Source organism: Crocodylus siamensis, chromosome 2 (assembly GCF_052110815.1).
Source record: "Crocodylus siamensis isolate JL-2025a chromosome 2, ASM5211081v1, whole genome shotgun sequence".
In the NCBI taxonomy this organism is placed as follows: domain Eukaryota; kingdom Metazoa; phylum Chordata; order Crocodylia; family Crocodylidae; genus Crocodylus; species Crocodylus siamensis.
This window is the reverse complement of record NC_143396.1, coordinates 82,172,541-82,198,733: the sequence shown is the minus strand read 5'-3', so window position 1 is coordinate 82,198,733 and position 26,193 is coordinate 82,172,541. Positions and strand designations below refer to the sequence as shown.

At 40.8% G+C, this 26,193-nt stretch overlaps 1 long non-coding RNA gene across 1 annotated transcript; it reads right to left on the bottom strand.

Moving 5' to 3' along the window:
* Positions 1-4,943: 4,943 nt before the first annotated feature.
* Positions 4,944-25,989, bottom strand: LOC149870445 (uncharacterized). Its single transcript, XR_016440448.1, has 4 exons — positions 25,823-25,989; positions 16,316-16,381; positions 12,081-12,320; positions 4,944-7,181 (listed from the first exon to the last, which is right to left on the bottom strand). It is a non-coding gene; the product is annotated as an uncharacterized LOC149870445 (long non-coding RNA).
* Positions 25,990-26,193: the final 204 nt, after the last annotated feature.

Sequence of the window (26,193 nt, the reverse complement as noted above, 5' to 3'; positions counted from 1 at the left end):
ATTCTTAAATATTTCAAGCATATACCATTAAATCAGACACGTTACCAGAATTAACTCCATAAAAATAACTGGCCATATGGTAAGTAGGAGATAAAAGCACCTTTAGGTATATAGAACCATTACATTTAGATTGTCCTATCCAAGGTTAGGCTGATCTAAATGCCACATTGTACAAGCATTCACAGGGCTTAGATCACCCTAAAAATGGTGTTCACCTTTGAAATGAACTAACTTTAGATCAGCAAAGGGTTAACGTGACCTAGTGAGGGTTAACCTGGCCTAATGAATGTCTGAACATGTTCACAGGACAGCCCCAGTGCTGAGAGGGCCCAAGCACTCACCACTTCTCCCGAGATGTGCTTTTTTAACCTCCAGGACCCTGACCAAGCTATTTCTCCTTCCTGATTATGCCACACCTCCACCCGTCAACCCCCTCAGCTTACCTCTGGCTGCCCAAGTCTGCTCCCATCAAGCAGCAAATGCTCGCACATACAGAATCCCAACTCAGGTTTTGGCAGCTTACACTAAACTGCCTAAACCTAATCCAGGTCCAGTGAATGCTTGTTTGCACCCTTTCAAAGCATTGTTATTGTTTCACATGCACTGGAAGCATTTCTCATGATATATAATGGCTTGACACTTTTGGTTTGTAGAATTTTCAAACATTAAACTTGTTCTGATAACAATACAATGTTTATATATTGGGCATCAATAGCTAAGAATAAAATATCATCAATATATATCCCATAGATACCATAGCTAATCCATCTTGAAATTTGTATTCATGGTTCCAAATGAAACAACTGCCATCTAAGCACTGAATATTAGCTTGTGGTATTATTTAAATAGGATGCAGTTTCCTTTAAGTAATTAAAAGTATGAGGCAATGAATGTTAATAGCATTTGGTATAATATGCTGGCATAGCTCTGTACCATTGAGGCAGCTTTAACCTTCTCTACTAGTACACAGTGGGTGCATCTACATGTTCATTAATGTGCCCTAATTACTGTGCATTTAGTTTAGTACTTCCTTTAATGAACTACTAAATGAATGTCCAGTAAATAGTTCCTGCTCAGTCGTGTCGGTGCAGTTATTTAGTGATGCTTACTGCACACTAGCCTAATAACACTGTGCAGGCTATTAGTACAGTTAACAGGCTATTAGCACATTTTTGCCATGACATGCTACTCCACAGTGTTATTAGGCTAACGCGCAGTAAGTTTCTCATGTAGACACACCCAGCGGCTCTAAAGCCATTAAGACCGGACATAAGAGGATCCCCAGCAGGAAAATAACTTTCTATACAGAGTAGACACCCACATGACTCTGTCCTCCAACCTTTTCTATGCCAGCTATCAGGTGTGTAGATGTGGAAAAAAGAGTTGTACCTTTGTTAAACAGCTGTAGGGGCACCTTGAAATCATCAGTGGCCAGTTCAAGTTAGGCGCTTTGCAGCTGAACTGGCAGAGAGTATCCTAAACATATGGAATTAAGTTTATCTTTACTGTATGCTTGAAGGTGTTAAATTGTAACCAACTGGAAACAGAGTTTTTCTTGAAGGAAGCTGTTTATTGTAAGTAGCTCCATTTATTAGTAAGAATCCTATGTACAGGGAAGCGCTTACCCTATGACACCTCTCTTAAACATCGCACATATTCCACTGGCTAAAGGAGTCTGACTAGGGAATATACTATGTCATTTTTTTCATCTGAAATTTGAAAACAAGTGATTTTGAAAGAAGAAATGGAGAGAAAAAGCAACTCTTTAGTCTCTAATATTTTGCTGTTATACATTATTTGGATTTCTCTTGTTATATCTTTAAAATGAGAGGTGGGGGCGTGGTGATCTATATTCAGGAGGAATACACATCCTCATTAATTAGCAAAGAGTCAGGGGAGGGGCACTCTGAAGTGCTTTGGGTTAGAGTACAAGGCAGTCGAGGGGAACGGGACTTAACGGTGGGAGTCTACTACAGACCTCCTAACCAGGGAGAAGAGCTTGACCAAGAGTTCTTGGGTCAGCTCACAGAGGTAGTGAAGGCTAAGGATGTGGTTCATGGGGGACCTGAATTTCCCGGACATCTGCTGGGAAGAGCAGTCAGCCAGGTCTGAATGCTCATGTAGGTTCTTGGCCAGAGTGCAGGACCTCCATCTAACCCAGGAGGTGCACAGCCCCACCAGGGGGGACGCCTTGTTGGACCTAGTGCTGGCCACGGGTGATGACCTGGTGAGGGGATTGCGGGTGCTCGACCACCTGGGCGACAGTGATCACCGCCTGCTGGAATTCACCATCCAGTGCAAGGTGGCAAAGGCATGCAGTAAGGCAGCGGCCCTAGATTTTAGGAGGGCAGACTTCAACGAGCTAAGGAGGATAGTTGGAGAAGTGCTGAGGTCCCGGAGGGGAGGGGAGGGGAGCCAGGTGTCCAAGGAGAGTGGTTGCTCCTTAAGGAGACGATCCTCCAAGCCCAAAGGAAGGTAATCCCAATGAGGTTCAAAGGGAGCAGGAGAGCACACAAGCCTCCGTGGCTCACCAAAAGCATCCGGGAATGTCTCCTTGCTAAAAAGGAGGCTTATACCCAATGGAAAGAAGGGGTCATCATCAGGGAGGACTATTCTGTAGTTGCTCGGGGATGTAGAGGGGTAGTTAGGAAGGCCAAGGCAGAGATGGAACTGGGGCTAGCTTCCCAGATTAAGGACAATAAGAAGTCCTTTTTTAAATACGTAGGGGGTAAAAAGAAGGTCCCGGGTAATGTGGGGCCCTTGCAGGATGCCATAGGAAACTTGGTTGTCACACCAGACGGCAAAGCTAACATGTTTAACGATTTCTTAGCCTCTGTCTTCCTAAGTAGGGACCAGAACAGCCACCTCCCTGCTGGGCCCCCCTCGGGTCCCGGGGGAGGCACACCTGGGCCACGGGTTAGCGAGGATTTAGTTAGGGAGCTTCTGGAGGGGTTGGACGTATTCAAGTCAGCCGGCCTGGATGATCTCCACCCTAGAGTTCTAAAGGAACTGGCGGAGGTCATTGCAAGTCCCCTTGCACGGCTTTACAAGCACTCGTGGTGTTCTGGTGTGGTGCTGGAGGACTGGAAGAGGGCCAGCGTGGTTCCCATCTTCAAAAAAGGCAGGAAGGAGGACCTGGGAAACTATAGGCCGGTTAGTCTCACCTCGATCCTAGGCAAGCTGTTCGAGAAAATAATGCTGGCACACATCCAGGAGAGGCCAGCAGGGGACTGCATGCTTAGGGGCAACCAACATGGGTTCATCAGTGGCAGGTCCTGTCAGACCAACCTGGTGGCCTTTTATGATCAGATCACTAAATCATTAGATGCAGGGGTAGCAGTGGATATAATCTTCCTGGACTTCCGGAAGGCTTTTGACACTGTCTCTCACCCTGTTCTCATTAAGAAACTGGGGGGCTGTGGTGTAGATACCCACACAGTCAAATGGGTCACCAACTGGCTGGTGGGCCACACCCAGAGGGTGGTAGTGGATGGGTCCTTCTCAACCTGGAAGGACGTGGGCAGTGGGGTTCCTCAGGGCTCGGTCCTCGGGCCCGCGCTGTTCAACATCTTCATCAGTGATTTGGATGGGGTAAAAAGCACCCTGTTCAAATTTGCTGATGACACTAAGATGTGGGAGGACGTGGGCACATTGGAAGGATGCAACAGGCTACAATCAGACCTAGACAGGTTACAAGGGTGGGAGGACGAGAATAGGATGGGTTTCAACACAGACAAGTGCAAGGTGATGCACCTCGGGAGGAACAACTGGCACCATACCTACAGTTTAGGGAACTCCCCTCTTGTCAGCACGGAGGCGGAAAGGGATCTGGGGGTCATCATTGACTCCAAGATGAACATGGGCCGGCAGTGTGGGGAGGCAGTCAGGAAAGCCAACCACACCTTGGCATGCATCCACAGATGCATCTCGAGTAGGTCCAAGGAGGTGATCCTCTCCCTCTATGCGGCACTGGTCAGGCCGCAGGTCGGACTAGATGATCTGCTCAGGTCCCTTCTGACCCTAGAAACTATGAAACTATCAAATGGAGGCTGACATTGTCAAAAGAGAATTTCAAAATGAGGAGAAGAGCTGTTGAGAAAAAGCTAAAGAATGTAAGAGCAGTGATTAAATATTAAATATGTTATCAATTCTAGAAAGCAAGAGGAAGCTTTTTTCCCCTTTTTGTCATGCTTTTCATTGCTTTACGATCATAGAAAATATCCCAAATGCATGCTCAAAAATCCCTTTGGTGGGGGGAAGCCATTGAATGAAGAACAGCTGTGTGCATCCTAAGTGAGATGGATTGTTTCAAGTGAAAAATAGTCTTTGGAAATAGTGTTCAAATGAAAAATGTCTACCATTGCCAATACCCTTAGAGCCTGATGTCTTTTCAGAAAGAAGACCTTATATATAGGCCTCCTATGGCCCTCATTAAATACTCATGGTTCTAAAACAGATCAGCCGGAGAATACTTAAAATGTTGTGGTTAGGTTTCCTTTTTTTTATATATATATATATATATATATATATATATATATATATATATATATATATATATATATATATATATAAGGAGAAGAAAGTTGGGGCAAGTTTTCAGTAAAATGTATCGCAACATACAATCAGGCATGCATACTGAAACAAATTATGTTTTTTTCAGGGGTCTTCAGTATTGTATCTCCACCTCTCGTTAATTAGTATTGTGACAGATTTTTTTATTAATTAAAAATCCACAAAGAAAAGCATTTGGCGTTTTGATTTTTAACTTAGTTTTATTTTCCCCATTAGAAATATCTTTGAGTGAGATGATCTCTTCTGTGCAGCTGTACTTAATTGTATGCAAGTGGGTTTGGGGAAATGAAAGATTTTGTTTACACAGAGAAAATGGCTTAACCCTGAACAAAAATTACAGTAGGTAGCATGGTTTTTTTGGCTTTATTTCTTCTGTTTATTTCCCTAAGGGCTTTTAAAAAATGATGTATGATTCAAAGAGTGTTTTCAAGATAGATTCACTGAATACAAGTTAGTTTTATGCCAGTTTGTGGCTTCATCTTATTTCATTAGCGTCACATTGCTGTTTTCATTCTGTTTTTTCTTGTCATATAAGTTTCAGTGCACATGACTTTTGCATAACCATGTCCTGCCCTTGCATAAATGTTATGCACACCTTTCAACTTTAAGCACTTAAGGATTTAGTAAATCAAGATGTTGAGCTACGGAAGCCTTTTTACTACCTTGATCCAGTGTACTTTACATACAATCTCTCCCCCTCTCTTTGTGATCTCTCTCTTCAAGAGTGGACAGGCCATTTCTGTGCAACTCGCTTTCAGTCCTAAGAGAATCCATTTTCTTGAAATCTGTATCGTACCACAAGGCTTGACTGATTATTCTGCCTTTTTTTGTAGGAATTGTATGAAGTGTTTAACTTGTAGGGGAACTTTTTTTTGTATTAGGTGCTGTAATGCAAGTTAACAGATGTGCTGAACTGCTGTCTAATTGACATTAAAATCCAGCTAGAGTTGATAGGTTGCATATATTTATACATGCAAAAGCTATTAATGACAGGTCAGTCTTGCACTTCTAGTATTCTGATATGGCATAGATTTGATGGACATTTTAAATAGCTAATCTACCTTTTCTCCCCATCAGCAAGACTCTTTTTACTTTGAAACAGTCTGATAGGATGATTAGGATTCTGTCTGCATATGTTTTATTGATTCTGTTTGATACTGGGGACATAGCCGTATCAAATTGCAAACAACTAGTCATTTGTTGGGTTTTTTTGAGGTTTTCTTCCTCCATATGGAGGGAGTAGATGTTTTTACACCTGACAAAGGGCTAATAATGAGGGTTGTTAAGGCTTGGTGATTGTCTGTTGAAATGGAGTGCTGTGGGACAAAGATATTGGTATGATCCAAACAATGTCTTGAAGAGTGAAAATGGAACCAAGGTCTGAACAGTGAATCGGGAGTTAACTGAGCAGTTGTGTAGGACTTCAGTTATTTAATCAATGAGTCATTAAACAAGGGGCACTGGTAAAACTGGTAAACCAATAGTGTCTTCTATCGGCAATTTAAGAGAGAACAGGAAAAGCTGACCACAAGAGACCCCATGTTTAGGAGGGAGGAAAAGTTGAGGTTTCTGGATTTTTTTAAAGGTTCTAAGGAAACCCAAAGAACATTTCAGGAATGAAGGAACTGAAGCAGAGAAATGTACACACACATATAATTATTGTCTATATCTATCTATATCTTGTGCTATTTAAAGATTTATTGTGTTCTACTAGGAAAATGACTCAATTCTGAACTTACGTATAGTAAGAAGGATCATGGGTTATTTATTGTTTGTATTGTGCATCCACAGTGCTTCTGGTAAAAGGGGTGCTTAAAGTACTAGGGAAGTACTTGGGAAGTTATGGCCCAGAACTGGGCCATGAAGAGAAACAGATTTTTGTACCAGGGAACTGCCAGTAAGCTGGCAACTTGAAATGGTGATTGTAGTTTAGTGAAACTCAAATAAGTAATGCATACAAATATATTAAGGTCGGACTCAAAAAGAGCATCCTAGTGACTATGCAGCAGGGAAAAATTTACCAGGATTTATTTTAGGAATGTCAAAAAAAATCCAGTGTACTCATTCATGCTCCTTCCTGCATGGGCTGTCTTCCCACAAAGCTGCAGTGACATTCAGTTTTACAGAAGGATTTTGGAAAGCAGACACACTATTTTTTTTTTTCATTCTCTTCCCAAGACATTCATTATATATCACCTTTTTCTAAATCTTTTATGCTTTGATGAATAGGTGGCAAAGTCTGCCAGAACTTAAAACTCAAACTTTATTATCACATACTTATTCACATTTGTCCTAAATTGAGCATATTCAAACTTCCCTAGATGATCTTATGAAGGCAACAAATATATTCCACCCTCTGATGGTCTGTGCCAAGGCCATATGTCATCTTTTTAAAAGCATATGATTTACATAAGGAAGTCAATTCTGAGTTATAGTGTTTAAAATGATTATTTATCACGAACTATGAGTAAAGGGATTTCATAATATGCTGCCAACTTCCTCATTAGCAATACAATTGCAAACACCACGAGTGTAGCCCTAGTCTACTGTGGTTATTCTGAAGGCTGTTCTTCAGGTGATTCCAGGAGATGCACAACACCGGAGAAGTCCTGAAAAAAGAATAGTTACAAATATATTATGGAGGTGCTGCTTCAAGTATATATGCTGTTACTAAATAGAATAATTTAAGTATCTTGTTCCTGTGTATAAAGTAGATAACAATGGCAGAAATACTGCTCGTTGTAAGCTGGTGGTGTTGGCTCATTTTTCCATATGTGGTAGAATTAACCCAGGGCTCATGTGGAACTTTGATTCTGTCCCTTAAAAGGAAAATTTAATCTAAAAAATATGACATTAAGTTTACATTCACTATGTGCCATTGGTTGTTAAATTGCAGCCAACTAGAAACTAAACAATTCCCCAGAGCTAGAAAAATGGTTTGTAGGGATCTTGGGAATATTAACAATGGAACAAAATATGTAAAGAATAAATTACATGGGATACTCCCATACTGGGTATCTGCCATTCTTCAAATTTACTGAAGAAAACCAGACATGGTGAAGTCAGACTAAAACAAACAAAAACAGGCAACAAAATCAATCATTAAATGTCTTTTAGACATCAGGGTATCCAGTCTTTCTCTCTTCAAAATCTTTATTTAAAAGAATGGAATACTGAATCTTGGACCTTGTGAATTTTTTATAAGAGCTCATTCTTCCATATTTGCATATGTGCCAGTAAAAAAAAAAATCAGTAATTTCTTTCATTAATGTATTTTAGTTTGCCTGGTGTGAGACTATTCATTGGCAGGGATTTATTTTTAAATTTTTTTGATGGGTGCTCAAAAAAGAAATCTCTCTTATGCCTTTCCTTGCCACCCTACTTTTTCTTTAAAGCTCCTGTGATAAAAAAGCAGTAGTTTTTGGCACATAGACAAAGAAGCAAAGAGTACATCTACATGTGCCATTAAGGTGACATGATAAACTCCAGCACAGTTTGCTCCAGAGTTAACTGCTCCTGGGCGCAGCATTTACACATGGTTTAGGGCTGCAGCAGTTTGAGCCCAGGGTAGAGCAGCTCTGGGCTGGAAGTAGGCTCAGGGAGTCATCCCTGGGCTCCAAATAGCAGCATTGGGTGGCGAAAGGGCTAGGGCACAAGAGGGCTAAAGTGTGGAGCTGTGCAGCAGCACTTTAGCACCCTTGTGCTCCAGCCAGCCCCTATCACTGTTTACATATGCATTTCAGTGCAGTAACAGACTCCAGTGTAAGATAGTACTATCCCCAACAGTACCATTTTATGGAGGAGTTAGTCAATTTACTGTGCCCTAATACTAGCACACATAGATACAGTGATGCTTTACTGCACAGTTAATCAGTCAACTCTGTAGTAAAGTGCACATGTAGATGCGCACAAAATTAATAAATAATTATTAATCTCAAGCCTGAGGTTTTATTTCAAAATTGACTTTCTGTTTTAAGAATGTTGCCCTCCCCCTTTCCTTTTCACTCCCTGTGCCTCCCAAGATACAGCATATCTATTATTATCTTCAAAACAAAGACGTGATGTATTTTTTCTCACTGACAGACTTTCTATGATTTTACTGAAACCCAATTTTCAGAAAAAAATCTATGTTCTTGTCTGAAGAACTTTCATTCCAAATCCAGATGGCAGAACAAGAGATTTAGTAATTTATTAACTCTTATTCCTTCCTTCAACTATTCATTTAATCTAAAGATTTATTACTGTTTTTCCTTTTAGTGTTTAGTTTGCACTTCACTTAGACTGTGAACGGCCCTTCTGTGTTTTTCATTTCCTCTAATTCATATATAGTCCATGTTTCTTAGAATTCTTTTCCCTATGTATGTGCCTGTCGAACACTCTGTGTCTCTGTGAATAGTGAGGAAATCAGTTCTCCCAGTTGCTTTACAGCTGTAGAAGTGCAATTCTGAGCTAAGGTCTAATGGGTTGTACAGTTGACCCTTAACTCTGCCTTCCAGCATCTTTCCTGAATTGAAGAACTTCTGTGGGTATTTATCTGCTTGTATTCAGCATCCCAGATCAAATCATAAATATCTCTGACATTCAGTGAATCTTTAAATGTCAAAAAGGAAAAAATCTAATTCATTTTCGAGAAGCAGAAGCACATATTAGAATGTTAGTAGAGTCAAGGTATGATCACAGCACACAAGTTGCCAGGAAATTGGCTAGGGTATGAATTTATGCATCTGCTAATCCCTTTTAAGTGCTATAAGTATGCTTTTAACCAGCGGTGACATGTAGGGGGTACATATGAACCCCCTGAGAGCACTGGTGTACCCCCTGATAGGCAACACTTCCCGCTTAGGCAATGGGTGGCGGGGGCAGGCAGGACCACTGGTGCCCGTCCTGTGAGCACGGGGGCGGGGGCGCCAGATGAAGCATCACTGGCATTTCCCAGAGCACTACAGCTGCTTCCAGGAATGCCGCTCATGCTTCCTGGTCAGTGCATTTGGCCAAGGGGAGACCCCCCCACCCTTGTTCAGTGCTGTCAGCCACGGCGGGGCATATGCCCCCCCCGACTCAGGTGACACCAGTTGCCTATGCTCTTATCCTCTTGTAAATGCAAAGTAGCTTGCTGTGTTTCCATTGCATTTACTATGGGGTAAAAGCCCTTAACATAGAGAAGCTGATTTACATTCACAGTAAATTCATATGTCTTACTTTGGGGCAACTAACTCGTGTGTCCAACAATCTGAGAATAATCTGTGATCTTATATTGGGAAATGTTTGCCTAGCCAACACAATTTCCCTTTTTTCCCCCTTTCATCTGTATAATTGAACTCTCTCCTTCTTCTTACTTTTCTGCAAGAGTCATCCCCTGGCGTTCAAAGTGTGCTTAACTGCCCCTTAGACAGTAAGGGGAAGATTGATGAATAAAAAGAGCTGGGTGGGAGTTTGTTTAAAGCATAATGTCTTGTATGTAAAAATGAAAGATTCTGATTTGTGCAGCTGTACACTTGGATGTGTTTCTTGGCTTTGGGCAGCGTTTTGGGCTGTACACATCTTGCCTCTAAATTAACAGTGGATTCCTATAGATACCATTACAGAGTTGCCCACATTAGTCAATGGCCTTTGCCAGAGTGACCGGGGGGGCTGGCCACTCCATTCTGAATAGTCTACATTCACCTAGTGAGTGCCAGCTCCTCTTGTCCAGGAATTACTCATATAGTCCACAGCTTTCAGTTCCTTTAGGAGTTCATGCTTGCAACTCCTTTGCATATTGAGAGAGAGGCACTGTGTTGCTCCTGTAAGGCTTGGCCTACTGTCCTCCAGGTGGTGTTTGTCCTAGATGATAGGACACTCTTCTGCTTTTGGTGGATGCTATGAGGCAGTTTTAGGGGATGTGTTCACCCTCATGCAATTCTACCCCAGTCCACAGGGGTTGGGGACTGATTTTCCGGTGCAGGGAAAGTTAGAGTGAGGGTTCAGAGGGCTCAGCCGGGATTCTTATGTCATACCCTTGCCATCACCAAAGCTGTCATCCTTTCAAAGCTGACTGATGAATACCTCTGGAAGGCTTGAACTATGCTGGACAGGATGCTTTAGGGGCTGCTTCTCTAATATTCTTGGATGGATAAGAGAGAGAGAGGCTATGACAAATCCTATCCAACAGGAAGAGGAAAAATTAATTAGAAGTCTCAAAGACACTAGTTATGGAGTGAAACATCTGCTTACACCTACACACAAAGCAGCAATTTTGGCCAGTGTTCAACTAAGTGTTGTAATGGGACAACTGTTGAGAATCTACTGCCTGTGCTTGAGAGGATAACTTTTAATAAAAAAAAAAAGTCCTCAAACTTCTGGCTAAGTATAATGTAGACTGGGACAGCAGCAGGATAAGAAATGGCTGCTGAAGAAAGATGTTTTTAAATGCATGACATATTGCAAAAACTGTATTAAACACACGCTCACCACCTGGCTGCTAGTAGAGCCCCAGTGTTTCCTTCCCTGGGGCTGATTTCTCTTAAAAAATCCTGAGAACTTATGATCTGGCCAAAGCTACTTTCTAAAGGCTGGCTTGTCAGCCAAATTCCTTTTAGCATCCTGGTTATGTTCCCACCCACTCCTGCTAATGGACACTAACAGCAACACAAGATGACCTCTGTTACAAAGCAACCTCTTTCAGGAGTACCTCTGTCACTAGAGAAAGCCTAAAGAAAAGACATATCTTCTTAATAACCATGGAGTGGTAACCAGCCTGCCTAAAACTATTTTTCTCTGCCTGAATTTGGTTGATGGCCTTGCTGTTAAAGAATAATTACTGAAAGAAAATGCAGAAATTCTGACAATGGCTAGCTGGCATGTCAACTCTGAATCACTGCAGAATGTAAAAATTTTGTTTTGGGGGCAGAATCACTGTTCGTTTGCCTCTGCTAAGTAGGTGAATTATTTAGCTCTTGGCTGGCTTTTCAAAGGTGCAAATTAGTCTCCTCTGCTTGGACTATTTCCCTGCATCCATGTCAAGCTGGGGAGAGTATATAGATCTCCTGAACTCCAAACACTCTCTTCATTAAGGGTGATTCTTCAGCCTGCCACATATAAATGAACATGTAAGTTTTTATGTTTCCTTCACTTTGCAGCACAGGGTCAGTCCGTGTTGGTTCATTCCTAACTTCATGAAGACTGCCAGCAATATCCATAACACTGATCATAACCTTGCCAAGCAAGCACTAATTCTGATTTTCAGTCTTGAAAATGCTTTCCCGCCCACATCTGGTTATGTCTGAGAGTCTTGACTCTCAAATTATTTTAGGGACCTGCAAGTCAGCTTTGCATCCTTGCTATTTCCCAATTGCTGGATCAGTCTGCACCCCTATTCCTTTCTCTGTCCTCACAAGCATCCCTTATGAGACAGCATTTTCAAACTGGTCTCATTGTTCCAAATAATATACAGGAGCCATGCTGTCATCAGCTATAGAGCAAAATCAGGAATGTTCTAAACGTAGCTTCTATTCATGTGCTCCACTTACAATATTTTCTGTTAGGATTTTGGGCAAGTTAGTGTTCCTGCAGTGGTACAACCATCATATAACATTACAAATGTTCAAAAGTATCACAGAAAACCCTGAAGTCACTGTCCATCATACGTGTTGATCAAATCCAGATGGGGCTCAGTGCTTCACATAGGCTGTATGTGACCATGAGACACTCATTTGTCATTGTACAGGAATCCCAGCTGAGAGCCAATGCAATTGGCACCTGTACTTGCCCTGAAAGAGATAAGAACGAAGAAAGAAAGTAGGACCATTGTTCATGACTAGTATCCGGTGTGCACTGGTTTTTGCTTTTAATTTTCCTTCTGTGCACAGGTACAAATTGAAATATTTTTCCAATAGCCATACTTCAGTACAGCAATTACATGCCTCAGTAGCCACTGTGGTGCTACAACACCTGATACTCACAAAGTAACCTGTCATTTGTTGAAGAGCTCCAGAACATATCCTGCTAGACATTCATTAATCATGTTGTATAGGATCTCTTCTGTGGCAAGCAGGACAGCATTGAAAATAGGGGGAAGAGGCAATAACTTGTCTTCAGTTTCTTCCAGCCTATTTTTCCCATAAAGAAAGTCACTAAAAACAGCATTCTTTTGGACTTGGGCTCCCTTTAACCAGCTGATTCCTTTCACTATATTCTCACTGAAAAAGAAAAAGCAGTGAGCATGTCTTTCAAAAATGTTTGTGATGAGATGTCCATGGATATCTATTTGCCTATGCAAAATAATAGAGGCAGGAAGGGCTGGGATATGGATACTTTGGTTGCAGAGTAAAAACCATCTCTGCTGTGAATGATATAATGGTTCTGATTCAGGCCTACATACCTTAGTCTCCTCCAGCTCAGGACAGGGAAAAATGGGAATTGCAGTTAGCAGCCATAGAACCATTTTTGGGGATCTGGCAGTGTCTTTCTTGTATGAATTAATTCAGTCTAGCAATGGCCCTAAGAGATCTCTCTCCATCAAGATCCCCAATACATGCATAGGTGGGGATTTTTCCTAGGTCAAGCAGATAGTTAGTGGAAGAAGGCAGTTAATTTCCTGTAATAATGACTAGCTTTGTTTGTAAACGTGTAATTTTAGAATTTCAAAATTCAATGGGTCCTTCTTTGTGAAGCAATAACTAATTCTCTGGAGAGCCATTTGCTTAGCTATATCATTGAGAACTATATGAGAAGCCTTTTTCCCTATAAGAGCAGTTACTTTTATGTGTTCCCTATGTTTGTTCCTTTACACTTACTTTCCTAAAAACTAAAAAAGGCAGGGGGCAAGGGAGGAGGGGGAAGAGGAGGAAGAATATTTTTAAAACTGTGTAAGAAACTGTAATATAATGTTAGAACGTTGCCTTCAGATTCTTAAATCCACTGTAAAAAACTGAAGGTTGAGATTTGTCAAAAGCTGTATAAGAATAATTTCTGGGTATCTTTCATCATCTGGCTCTCACAACTTTTTAAACAATTGTAAATTCACCTAGCTTCTCTGCACTGAGACTTTGTTCAGAATCATTCCGTGCAATTGTATTCTGTGTGCTGCAGGCTCATATTCAAGCACAAAGCATGTATATGGTGGAGGATTCATATTGATCTCACATGCTCTAGCATCACACACAGTTTAGAACAAACCACTGCTATCTTGCAGAATAATCCCAAGAACTATTACTTATATCTACCAACACACTTATTTTTAGTCATTCTTGTACCATTATTTACTTCCCATGTAATTCAATGAAATTATTTGAAGAAGATACTTTTATTGAGATTTTCGAAGAATTGAAAGCTGCAATTTTCATTTTTCATTATATGAAATAGCAACATTGTAATTGACTTCTTAGTAAAAATGTAATCTCTGAGGTTACCCTCTGAAAACATCCACACTTATAAGGAAAACCCATCAGTAAACTGTTTATTCTAAAATACAATTAATTTAAGGCAGGAAGGAGGACCCAGGAAACTATAGGCCGGTTAGTCTCACCTCGATCCTAGGCAAGCTGTTCGAGAAAATAATGCTGGCACACATCCAGGAGGGGCCAGCAGGAAACTGCATGCTTAGGGGCCAGCAACATGGGTTCATCAGTGGAAGGTCCTGTCAGACCAACCTGGTGGCCTTTTACGATCAGATCACCAGATCATTAGACGCAGGGGTAGCAGTGGATATAATCTTCCTGGACTTCCGGAAGGCTTTTGACACTGTCTCTCACCCTGTTCTCATTAAGAAACTGGGGGGCTGTGGTGTAGATACCCACACAGTCAAATGGGTCACCAACTGGCTGGTGGGCCACACCCAGAGGGTGGTAGTGGATGGGTCCTTCTCAACCTGGAAGGACGTGGGCAGTGGGGTTCCTCAGGGCTCGGTCCTCGGGCCTGCGCTGTTCAACATCTTCATCAGCGATTTGGATGAGGGGGTAAAAAGCACCCTGTTCAAATTTGCTGATGACACTAAGATGTGGGGGGACGTGGGCACATTGGAAGGATGCAACAGGCTACAATCAGACCTAGACAGGTTACAAGGGTGGGCGGATGAGAATAGGGTGGGTTTCAACACAGACAAGTGCAAGGTGATGCACCTGGGGAGGAACAACCGGCACCATACCTACAGGTTAGGGAACTCCCCTCATGTCAGCACAGAGGCGGAAAGGGATCTGGGGGTTATCATTGACTCCAAGATGCACATGGGCCGGCAGTGTGGAGAGGCAGTAAGGAAGGCCAACCGCACCTTGGCATGCATCCACAGATGCATCTCGAGCAGATCCAAAGAGGTGATCCTCCCCCTCTACGTGGCACTGGTCAGGCCGCAGCTGGAGTATTGTGTCCAATTCTGGGTGCCGCACTTCAAGAGGGATGTGGACAGCATGGAGAGGGTCCAGAGGAGGGCCACTCGTATGATCAGGGGACAACAAGGCAGGCCCTATGAGGACAGGCTGCGGGACCTGAACCTGTTCAGGCTCCAAAAGAGAAGGCTGAGGGGGGATCTTGTGGCCTGTTATAAACTAGTTGGGGGGGGATCAGCAGGCATTGGGGGAGTCCCTGTTCCCCTGAGCACTGCCAGGAGTGACCAGGAATAACGGTCACAGGCTGGCAGAGGGTAGGTTTAGGTTAGATATCAGGAGGTGCTACTTCACGGTCAGGGCGGCTAGGATCTGGAACCAGCTTCCAAGAGAAGTGGTGCAGGCTCTTACCCTGGGGGTGTTTAAGAGGAGGTTAGATGAACATCTTGCTGGGGTCATTTGACCCCAGTATTCTTTCCTGCCATGGCAGGGGGTCAGACTAGATGATCTGCTCAGGTCCCTTCCGACCCTACAAACTATGAAACTATGAAAAGTCTTAATTGACATGGGAAATGTTTATGTAAATGAAACAGGCTTATTGAAAGCCAGTAAAATTTTTTTTCCATAGGCATCAGTGGAGATGGTTTAAGTCAAGGTATGAACTTTTTAATAAAACCTCTAAGCAGTTCCAAGGTGCTTGTTTCTGGTATGTATACTTTTACATATTTGGTAGGCATGCTAAAGTTCTGGCTTGACTTGAGGAGACTACAGGGTAGGCCCGAGGTAAGTCTTTTTTTTTTTTTTTTTAAATAAGTGTTCCCTTTGTAAGTTGAGAAGGAATAACTAAACTGTTTCTAACAAAAGAACTTGCAGCCCTTCCATCTGTTAACTACTTAACTCGTAATCCTCCGTGTAATGCTATTACAAATACATAAATAATCACATCGGGCTTAAGCTGCATGTGTTGTTTAAATAACTTTGGAATGCATTTCTTCCTTAGCAGTGAAAGACTACAGATTACCCAATCCAGTTTCAGAGGGTGCTATAACTTCCCATTTCTCTTCATTATTTATGCTGACAGCTTTCAGATAACAAGCATTTTGTTGTCATCTTTGAGGCAGCTAGTCTTAAAATTGATACAGCTATTTCTTCCTATTTCTACATGAGGCTGCATTGGATGGTGTCCAATTATCCTGAATGCCCTTTTGTTTATGTCTAATTGTTTTCCATGGGGGCAGGGTTAATCAAGGGATTTTCAGGAAAGCAGAGCAAGTTGCTAAAGTAGTAGCTGAGGGATTTTACTTTCAACACATCACGGATCGGCTGGCAAGGCCATCTGGATTAAGAATTATTAACAGAGCCAGCTCCCATAAGCATGGCAAAGATAGAAAAGGTATTGGGAAGTGGGGGGAGATTTAAACTGTGCCAGAATTTATGATACTCACCAGTTTTATTAGTATTCTCAAACATTTGTAGCTGAAATTCTTGAGAATTAGAGGTTGCTCCTCGCTCTTCAAAACAAAAGTACTATTTCAGTGCTTTAACTCACCAGTTGTAATTATGATTGAAATCAACAAATTGGAAATCTTAATTCAAATCAATGAGTTTAATGTTGTTTAGTATTTCTATATTAATTATTTTCCTGAAGAAACATTGATTCTTTTTGGTTGCTAACCATTAAAATGAGTTGATTTGCAACAAAATGTAACAACCAGTTTACAATTACTTTCTTTGCAAACTAGAAGGATATAAATTGTGGCTATAAATCTTAATTTACATAAGTCTACAGCTTAGCATACCCTTTCTCAGTTTCTTCATTTCTACATTTTTATTATAATACATTTAATAAATGATTGATTATTGATACTTTACCTCTTCTCATGAGCTTCACTTGACTGGACACCAATGACACTGCCAGGGGTGACCCTGACCAAATCAAGAATGACTACAGGGCTCTGGTTAGAAAGGTGAAGAGGGGATGGGGGCACAGGTGGTGCCCTCGATCCTTCCTGTCAAGGGAAAGGGCCCAGGCAGGAGCAGACACATCCTGCAGATCAATGCATGGCTGTGCAGGTAGTGTTTCCAGCAGAGATTCAGCTTCTTCAAACATGGGATGTTGTTGCAAGAAGAAGGATGGCTAGGAAGATATGGGATCCAGCTGACAACAAGAAGGAAAAGCATCTTTCCAAACAGGCTTGCTAACCTGTGAGGAGACTTTTAAATTAGGATTGCAGGGGCATGGAAAACAAAGCCCTGAGGGAAGTGGGGGAGTGGGAGACCTGAAGGAAGTGCAAGGATAGAGGGAGCAACAGGGGGAGGCCTCCTCATTCTACATGAGAAAATAAGAAGAATCAGCTAGTTACCTCAGGTGTCTGTACACAAATGCATGGAGCCTGGGAAACAAGCAGGAGGAATTGGATGTCCTCCCATGGTTAAGGAACTTTGACGTGATTGGAATAACAGAGACTTGGTGGCATAGCTCACATGACTGGAGCACTGTCATGGATAGATATAAACTGTTCAGGAAGGACAGGCAGGGGAGAAGAGGAGGAAGAGGGGTTGTGCTGTATGAAAAAGAGCTATATGATTGCTCAGAGCTCCAGTATGAAACTGGAGATAGGCCTGCTGAAAGTCTCTGGGTTAAGGTTAGAGGGGAGAACAACAAGGGTGATGTCATGGTGGGGGTCTGCTACAGACCACCAGACCAGGAGGAAGTGGTGAATGAGGCTTTCTTTAAACAGCTAGCAGGCATTTCCAGATGACAGGCCCTGGTCTCATGGAGACCTTCAATCACCCTGACATCTGGTGGGAGGGCAATGCAACAGTGCACAGGAAATCCAGAAAGTTTTTGGAAAGCATTGGAGGCAACTTCCTGGTGCAAGTGTTAAAGAGACCAACTAGGAGCTATTTTCCTTTTGCTCTGCTGCTCACAAATGGTAAAGAATTAGTGGGGGATATAGAAGTGGATAGCAATGTGGGTAGCAGTGACCATGAGATGATCAAGTTCAGGATACTGACAAAAGGAAGAAAGGAGAGCAGCATACTATGGACCCTGGACTTCAGAAAAGCAGACTTTGACTTGGTAAGGGAACTGATGGGCTCGATCCCCTAGAAGGCCAGTCTGAGGGGGATGGAGTCCAGGAGAGCTGGTTGTATTTTAAAGAAACCTTATTAAGAGTGAAGGAAGAAGAGCAAATATGGCAGGTGAACAGCTAGGCTTGAGCAGAGAACTCTTCAAAGAGCTTAAATACAAAAAGGAAGCTTACAAGAAGTGGAAGCTTGGACAGATGATTAGGGAGGAGTATAAGAACATTGCTCAGGCATGCAGGAATTAAATCAGGAAGGCCAAAGCGCAATTAGATTTGCAGCTAGCAATGGATGTGAAGGGTAACAAGAAGGGTTTCTACAAGTATGTCAGCAACAAGAGGAAGGGCAGGGAAAGTATGGGCCCCTTACTGAATGGGGAGTGCCCCAAGGATCGGTCTCAGGGCTGATTTTGTTTATTATCTTCATTGACAGTCTAGAAGATGGGATAGATTGCACCCTAAGTGAGTTTGTGAAAGACTCCAAGCTGGAGCGTGTAGTAGATGCACTGGAGGGTAGGAATAGGAATCAGAGTAACCTAGACAAATTGAGAGATTGGGCCAAAATAAATTTTATGAGGTTCAATATGGACAAATGCAAAGTCATGCACTTAGGATGGAAGAATCCCATGCACTGGTATAAGCTTGGGACCACCTGGCTAAGCAGCAGCTTTGCAGAAAAGGACCTGGGGGTTAGAGTAGACACTAAGATGGATATGAGTCATCGGTGTGGCTTTGTTGCCAAGAAGGCTAGCAGCGCACTGGGCTGCATTAGTAGGAGCCTTGCTAGCAGATCAAGGAAAGTAATTATTCCCCTCTATTCAGCACTGGTGAGGCCACATCTAGGGTACTGTGTCCAGTTTTGGGCCCTACACTGTAGAAAAGATGTGGACAAGTTGGAGAAAGTCCAGCAGAGGGCACCAAAAAAATGGTTAGGGGGCTGGGGCATAAGACTTTTGATGAGAGGCTGAGGGGACTGGGCTTATTTAGTCTGCAGAAGAGAAGACTGAGGGGGGATTTGATAGCAGCCTTTAATTACCTGAAGGATGGTTCCAAAGAGGATGGAGCTGGACTTCTCAGTGGTGACAGTTTATAGAACAAGGAGCAATGGCCTCACATTGCAGCAAGGGAGGTTTAGGTTGAATATTAGAAAAGAACTTTCTCATTAGGAAGGTGGGGAAGCACTGGAATAAGTTACCTAGAGAGGTGGTGGAATCTCCATTCTTGGAGCTTTATAAGGCTTTGTTTTTAACTCAACAAAGCCCTGGCTGGAATGATCTAGTTGGAGACAGCCCTGCTTTGAACAGGAGGTTGTACTAGATGACCTCCTGAGGTCCCTTCCAATACTAATTTCTATGGTTCTATGATTCTTTGTCTGGAAATCAGAATTCCAAACATTTAAATATATTTTTATTAGTTAAATAAAAAGGCTTTGCATAACAGTAACGTATAAAAATAAATGTATTAAAATATGTTTTGTAGTAAAACTACCTGGTTAGAAAGAAAAAAGTTTCATCAGTAGTAAATGAACTGAATAGTTGTTCCAAGTCAGCATGGTAAGATTTTAAGACTAGTAGACCGCATCATGTCACACCTAATTTTTATTTGGCTCAATAGCTTGGTTATCAAGATGCATATTCATACCGATCACTTTTAATCACATGGTGTATTTGCCTATGAGGAAATCATTCCTCCATTCCTTTCTGAATAAATAAGGAGTTTTGTTCCAATATTTTAAGTATTGTAATTGGGCAAATATTGAAGTTGCCTGGAGTTCCTTTAAGACTGTGATATTTAAATAAATGGTTTGATATTGGTTTTTTAAAAAAGGAAAGAGAAGAGGTCTTATTTCAATAACTTTGAATGAAGCCATGCATTAGTAATGGAATGCAGAATTTGATCCCAATTTTTTTTATGGCATGGTTACAAAAGTGGCAGTGCTTACTTGCAAAGCAGGAGCACTCTTCCCCACATTTTCACAGCTCCATATTCTAATAGCTCACATAACGAAGGGAGCATTGTCTCACTTGAATATCAAATTTATTCTTCAAACAAATTGAAGTTAAGGTCTGCTTGAGTGTAAGAGAGAATAGTTGGTGTCCATTTGTTCACAGGATTTAAAATGTATATTTTTGAAGACGTGCCACTGCTTAACTTTCAGCTCGTTGTAGGCATCTTGCTGAAAAAGGTGCATCTCCAACTTACAGAAGCCTAACAACAGACACAGTCAATTAGGTATGATAATACAATTTTGACAGTGGTGCCTAAAGAAAAATTGTAATTAGGAGTAAATGTAGCTCAACTAGTTTGACATGGCTAAAGCTGCCTGTTACATGAAGTACCCATGTCAGAAGTCCGAGGGTGGTTCAGAGGTTGCACCCTTCACCTCCTGACACAAAGTGGGTAGGATTTGGAGTGACAGGTCCATCCCTACTGTAGGCCAAGGGTGTAGCTATGCCCATGCATCAGGGAGTATTATACTAAATTGAGTCTATAGGCTGCACCGCTCATGCCTTCCCTCAGAGCAGAAGGAATACCAGGAAGAGCACTTAAATGTCCTAAGCTGCTCCATAGGCAACACTATAATAGACTGTCTTTGGCTTAAAGCCTTTTAGGTAAGCTGCAGTTCAGCTGTTAAAGGCCTTCACAACAATATGAAATTTCAAGCCATGTTCAAATTAGAATGTATCATCCTTTACTGTACCATAAGAATGTAATTGTAATGTATAATAAGAATGTTTAACTTATCCTGTCTATATAGTATATAAAGTACACTGTATATATTATGTACTTGTTCCCTCACTTACTTTCTGTCCATTAATTGATTTTTGCTAATATTCCTAATCTTTAACTTTGAAGAGGTAGTAATTTTAAAGCCACGGGGTGGGGGGGGCATTTTAATGTCACCTTCTATAGGTTTCCTTCTATTCCTTCAGTCTCAACATAAAAACTTTAAAATCTGGAGGACAGTATGAATGAAAAAAATATGATTTTTTTTTTTTGTTATATTTGAAACTCATTGCCATACTTTTGCTGTGCTTCCAAGGAAGGGTAGGATTCTAAAGAATTAACCGGTTTCTAATATAAATGTATATCATGTAAAAAAAAAATACCATCAAAGCATTAAGATGGCAAAATAAAACTCTCAGAAGTTAGGAAATGTCAGAATTAGGATTTCTTGTACATAAGCAGGTATTTGGTATTTTATTTTCACTTTGGTGTTTAAAGTGTGGCCCTGTTCCTTATTCAGTTCACATTTTCAAATTCACCTCTGAAGACAGAATCATTGAGTTCCTACTTTTTTATGCTTCTCATTCAATAATATGTTTGATGAATATTACTGGTATTAAGCCAGATCCACAGAAACACAAACTGCCTCTGTAGGAGCCTTAGTACAAAATTTAGATGCACAAAACCCATGCTTAGATGTCTCCTAACCTTGGAATCATCTAAAGTCTATAGGTCCCTACATTTCAATTACTAATGTGCCTTTGATACCTAAAAGTTGCTCAGAACTAAATCCTGAGCAGCTAGCTTTCTACACTTTGGGATTCGCACGCAAGGCATTCCCTTGCATATCTTGCCTGAGAGCCTCATCCTGAGCTACTGGATTGGGCCCTACCTAGAGAACTACTGCTGCTGCTGCTAGTGGTGATACCCCTTCTACTTTTCCTGAATAGTTCCATGGTTAGACCAGTATGCTGGAGACAGTATGTTCCTCTGTATACAGAGTTTTGAACTCAAATCTTCAAACACACAGTAAATAGTTTAAGCCTTAGAATAGAAAGTATTCTGGGCCAGGACTGTTTTACTCCCTGCTATTAAAGCTATTCCTTTTTGCATTGACTAAGCATTTTGTAGACAAAAGGAAAAAATTCTTCCCAAACAGTCAAAGTTTAGCAAAGATATTAGCAAATGGATTTTGTAATACAAAACAACAGGCAGTGTTTATAGGGGATGGTCTTACTAGCTCCAAACCTGCCTATAATATTTATAATTTGTGGCATGTACAGAATGGATGATATGATAGATGGGAAGATAAAAGGTTTTGTCAGACTTTGTTGGCAATGTCTTGCATAGTTCATTTGAGACTTAACCTTTTGAGTTGCGCAGGATAAATAGGTGCTAATAAATAGCCTGCCACCCAACATCCTATCACTGTCTTTTTATAGTTCACTCTCCATGTAATGATATAGAGCTCTTTTGTAGCTTTCATGTTCCATCACTTTTAAAACTTTCCTCCTTGGGTCTGAAAGTGGTCCTGTTTCATTGGCGCAGTTATTTTGGGGACAATCTATTCACATATTTATGAGTTGTGGAAAATTGAAAATAGGAAACACTTTCCCCACTTTAATTATTACACCAATTATGAGAAAGAGCTGCTTAGTGGTAAGGGACCATGTGTCCAATGGAGTGGATCTTAAATGTTTTGAGTCTGAGAGATGAGGAACTGATTCTGGAGGGTCTGTGACTGGCTATCTCTATACCCTATCCTCCACCTCTCAGGGTGCAGAGTTTGAGTGACATTTTGATTAATAGAGTTTCTTTCTCTTGGGGAACATTCTTGTCTTCTGTCTTTTTTTTGCTTCTTTTTCCACCATAGATAGAAAGAGAGGAAAAGTTGGGAAGAGTCATGGAGAAAGGAAAAGGTGCTGGTGTCCAGAATCAATCCAGATGAGGAAACAAATGCGTTTGTTTTTTTTTCACTTCCTTTCCACATACACTTAGAAAATAACTTTACTCCTATACTTCAAGACAAGGAACTGAGTTTTGGAGGTGATGACTTGGGAAGAGAACAAGCGAAGCTAAAGAGTTACATCTCCAGGATAGGAAGAACTCTAGGATAGCCAGCTCATAGATAATTTGTCTTTGATTTTAGGGACCTAAACTGCATTTAATACAAGGCTTCACCTTGGGTACTTATTTGGAACAGTAGTTTTGTCAAAGGTGTCAGGATCTAGGATTGAAATCCTGACTATGCTAAACTGAATGACAATTTTATCATTAGCTTTTGTGAAGCCAGATTTCCACGTTCCAGATACATAATTCTGGAGTAGTTGAATCTGGAAGTTTCAATCAGGCCCATATATATTTTGGACCATTCACAACTAAAACCCAGTAAATGTACTCTGCTTTGTTTTAAAAGAAGGAAAACAAGCACCCAAAGAAAGAGAATGTTAGGAAGAGAAAGGGAAAAATCCCCAGAAAATGTCTTTGTTGTTTGTTTAAGATATGAAGGTTTGTTCACATTTTTCATGTTGATGATGACCTTCCTGACTTGATTTAAAAATAAATGGAGCAGAGCAAATTACTAGGGCACCCAAGCGTGTTCTTGGTTTTGCAACATTGAAACATTTGTTTATTCTGCAGGGTTTGTAGTAGTCAGCCCAAAGGCTTCGAGAGATTGAGGACACTCATAAAAGCTGGAACAGGTGGGAAGGGCTGACCTTTCCCTGAAGTAGCTTTTAATATGCCACTGTTACTTCTTGTGGGCATTTTTTGTAAAATATGTGCACCAAACAAAATGAAAAATGATGCAAACTGTATGTCAATGAGATTGGAATACAATTTGTTGTTGTAGATGATATTCAAGAATAACGCATCCATCTGTTCCTATTAAGTGAATGAGATGTATTCAAGTTTCTTATGGTTAGATGAGAATGAGAAACATAACCAAATGTGTCAGAATTATTGGTTACTAGAGACATTATTCAGATTATTTTGCCTGTCTTGTTCTCCTTACTTTTATTCTTTTTAGGCTTACTGTGTGCATATAATAACTCACCAGTCCCAGTCATCAACATATCATTTTAAAGAACCGTAAGATAAATATCCACGTGCTTTTAACAGTCATTTTGAGATATTAATATTACTTTAATAAGGGTTTTTCTGAAACAGTATTATTTGGGGCAAATGCTACTTCAAGTGTACCAAATGGATGTGGTATGTGGTACAATAACATCCATGAAATTATAGTTGCCTACCACGTTCTTGCATATGGGTTAAGTTTTTTTTTTTAAAACACATTTTCTTACCCAAACTTCCAAAGTACTTTAAACAAGCCCGGAGACTGCAATTTTTCATGTTTATATTTGACACGCAATTTTTTTCATGCCTCTGTATTGTGCTTTGCACATAGAAAGCAACATCTAGCAGTCAGATTATGATATGTGAAAAATTATGCTCAAATCAACTTTTGAAAAGTTGCCTCTCCCCTTCCCCTCCTCCAAGTTTATTGAATGTTGAATGTGAAATTTGAGATTTCTCTTAATGATGGAGAATAGAATTACTGGAAATGAGCAGAGTTCTGTTAGCATGTGAAAGCAGAATAGGGCATGAGTGGATCTGCAAAACTGGAACAAATATATCTTGTTTCATAGACACACTTTTAAATTATTTCTTTCACTTATTCTGAATAGTAATTTATTTTCCTTCATCAGATACAAACAACTGGTTATAACAACTACATTGAGAAAAAAATCCTGTATTTACTTATGGATTAAAACTGCTTTTAAAACTCTGAGAGCTTGATTTCGCAGAGTGGTGGGACAACTTTGTGCTGCTCCAGGGGGACAAAGCTACCTTAATACATAGTCTTTTTTCCCCCATAGTCATGGCTAGACTGGAGGTAATCTGAGTACAAGTAGTATTTGTCAAATGAAAACTAAATGAATATAAAGTGTGTTTATTTCAGCTCTAATTTGAAGCTTTCAGTCCACTAATAGACATTTAAGTTAATAATAGACTATGTCATCAGTGCAATCTACTCTTCAGGGATTCAGCGTTCAACTGTCTGTTCAGACATCTCCAGGAAAGTTTTTTTTTCTGCTAGGAAAACAAACCTGCAAGAATTCTGCCAGATTATATGAATGTGTGTACACAGCCCTTGTCTAAATCCTAGCCAAGTTTGTATCTAAGCTGCACCAAAAATCTTCAAATAATGGAGATTCAACGGTAATGGTTTCAGTTATAGCAGAATTATTAATGCACATAAAATGCTGTTCATTGCTCTACAACAAGAGTGACAAAAAGTGGCAATGTCTTTTTTTTTTTTTTTTAAAGAGTCCATTTTGAGCGTATCTCAGAATACTCCTTTGTTCTTGGACAATACTGAAAATACGACCAAAAATATGAAGGGAAAGTAGGATCCTCATTATATTTTCCAATGTATATTCTCTAAGGCTTCATGGAGAAAGGGACACTAGTCTGGATACAGGAGACAGCATGGAAAAAAGTATGAGGGAAGGAAAGAAAAGAAGGTGAACAAGAAGTGAGAGGTGAAGCCAGAAGACCAAAGGAACTATGAGCAGAGCTACAGGGCTGTATTGCTCTGCAAAGAGATGAGAAGATTAAATTTAATGAAGGAGAGAGAAAGTCATGGAGGAGAGTGGTAGGATCAGAATAATGGAAAAAGGCTCTGGAATTTAGCTGCACAAAGCTGTGTACTGCACAATGGAAAGGACCAAATGAGATATGGGGAGCCCATAAAAATCTGAGGAGGCTGTAGCTGCAACAGTAAATGATGTGGTTGTGGATAAGGAATCTGTGGCAGAAATGAAGTAGACGGCATTAAGCTAAGAGATATGACAGAGGAATCAAACAACACGTCTAGTTAAATAAGCTCTCTAGTTGTGAGCATGGTTTGTATGGAGAAAGGCAGAGATGTCAAAGGATGAAAAAGAGATTACATGAAAATGGTTTTGTGAATTCTCTGCGGCAGCGATGTTGATAACCTCCACCATTAGCACATTCCAAGCTTGATAAGAGAGCTTACATTTAAAAGTTGGAATCTTAGACACGGCTGGACTGAAAAGTTAAAGTTTTAAACAATCAGTTGTATAAAAAAGAAAAAAAATCATAAAGGCTTACACATATTGAAAGTGGTGGCTCCTATTCAAAGTTTCTGTCTGTCCACCTTGCTTCCTGCTGAGAGCCTCTTTCACAAGTCAGGAACAGGGAAAGGCAGCTGCTGTGGTGAATTCAGTAAAAGGATGCTGATGATTTAATTTAAAATTCTGTGAAGCAGGAAGGTTGTGATTAAGAGGAAGGGTTACTGACCAGCTGGCAAGCATGTGTGGAGGGAACCTTGGACACAACTGAAGGAAACACTTATCAGGGGTTTGCTAAACCTGTGATTTATAACTTACTGCTTTGTTAAAAGCAGGAAGTGTGCTTTGAGTCTTCTGGCTTGGAACAGAGGTCTTTAACAGCTATTGAGGCCAACTTGTCAGACTAGTAAA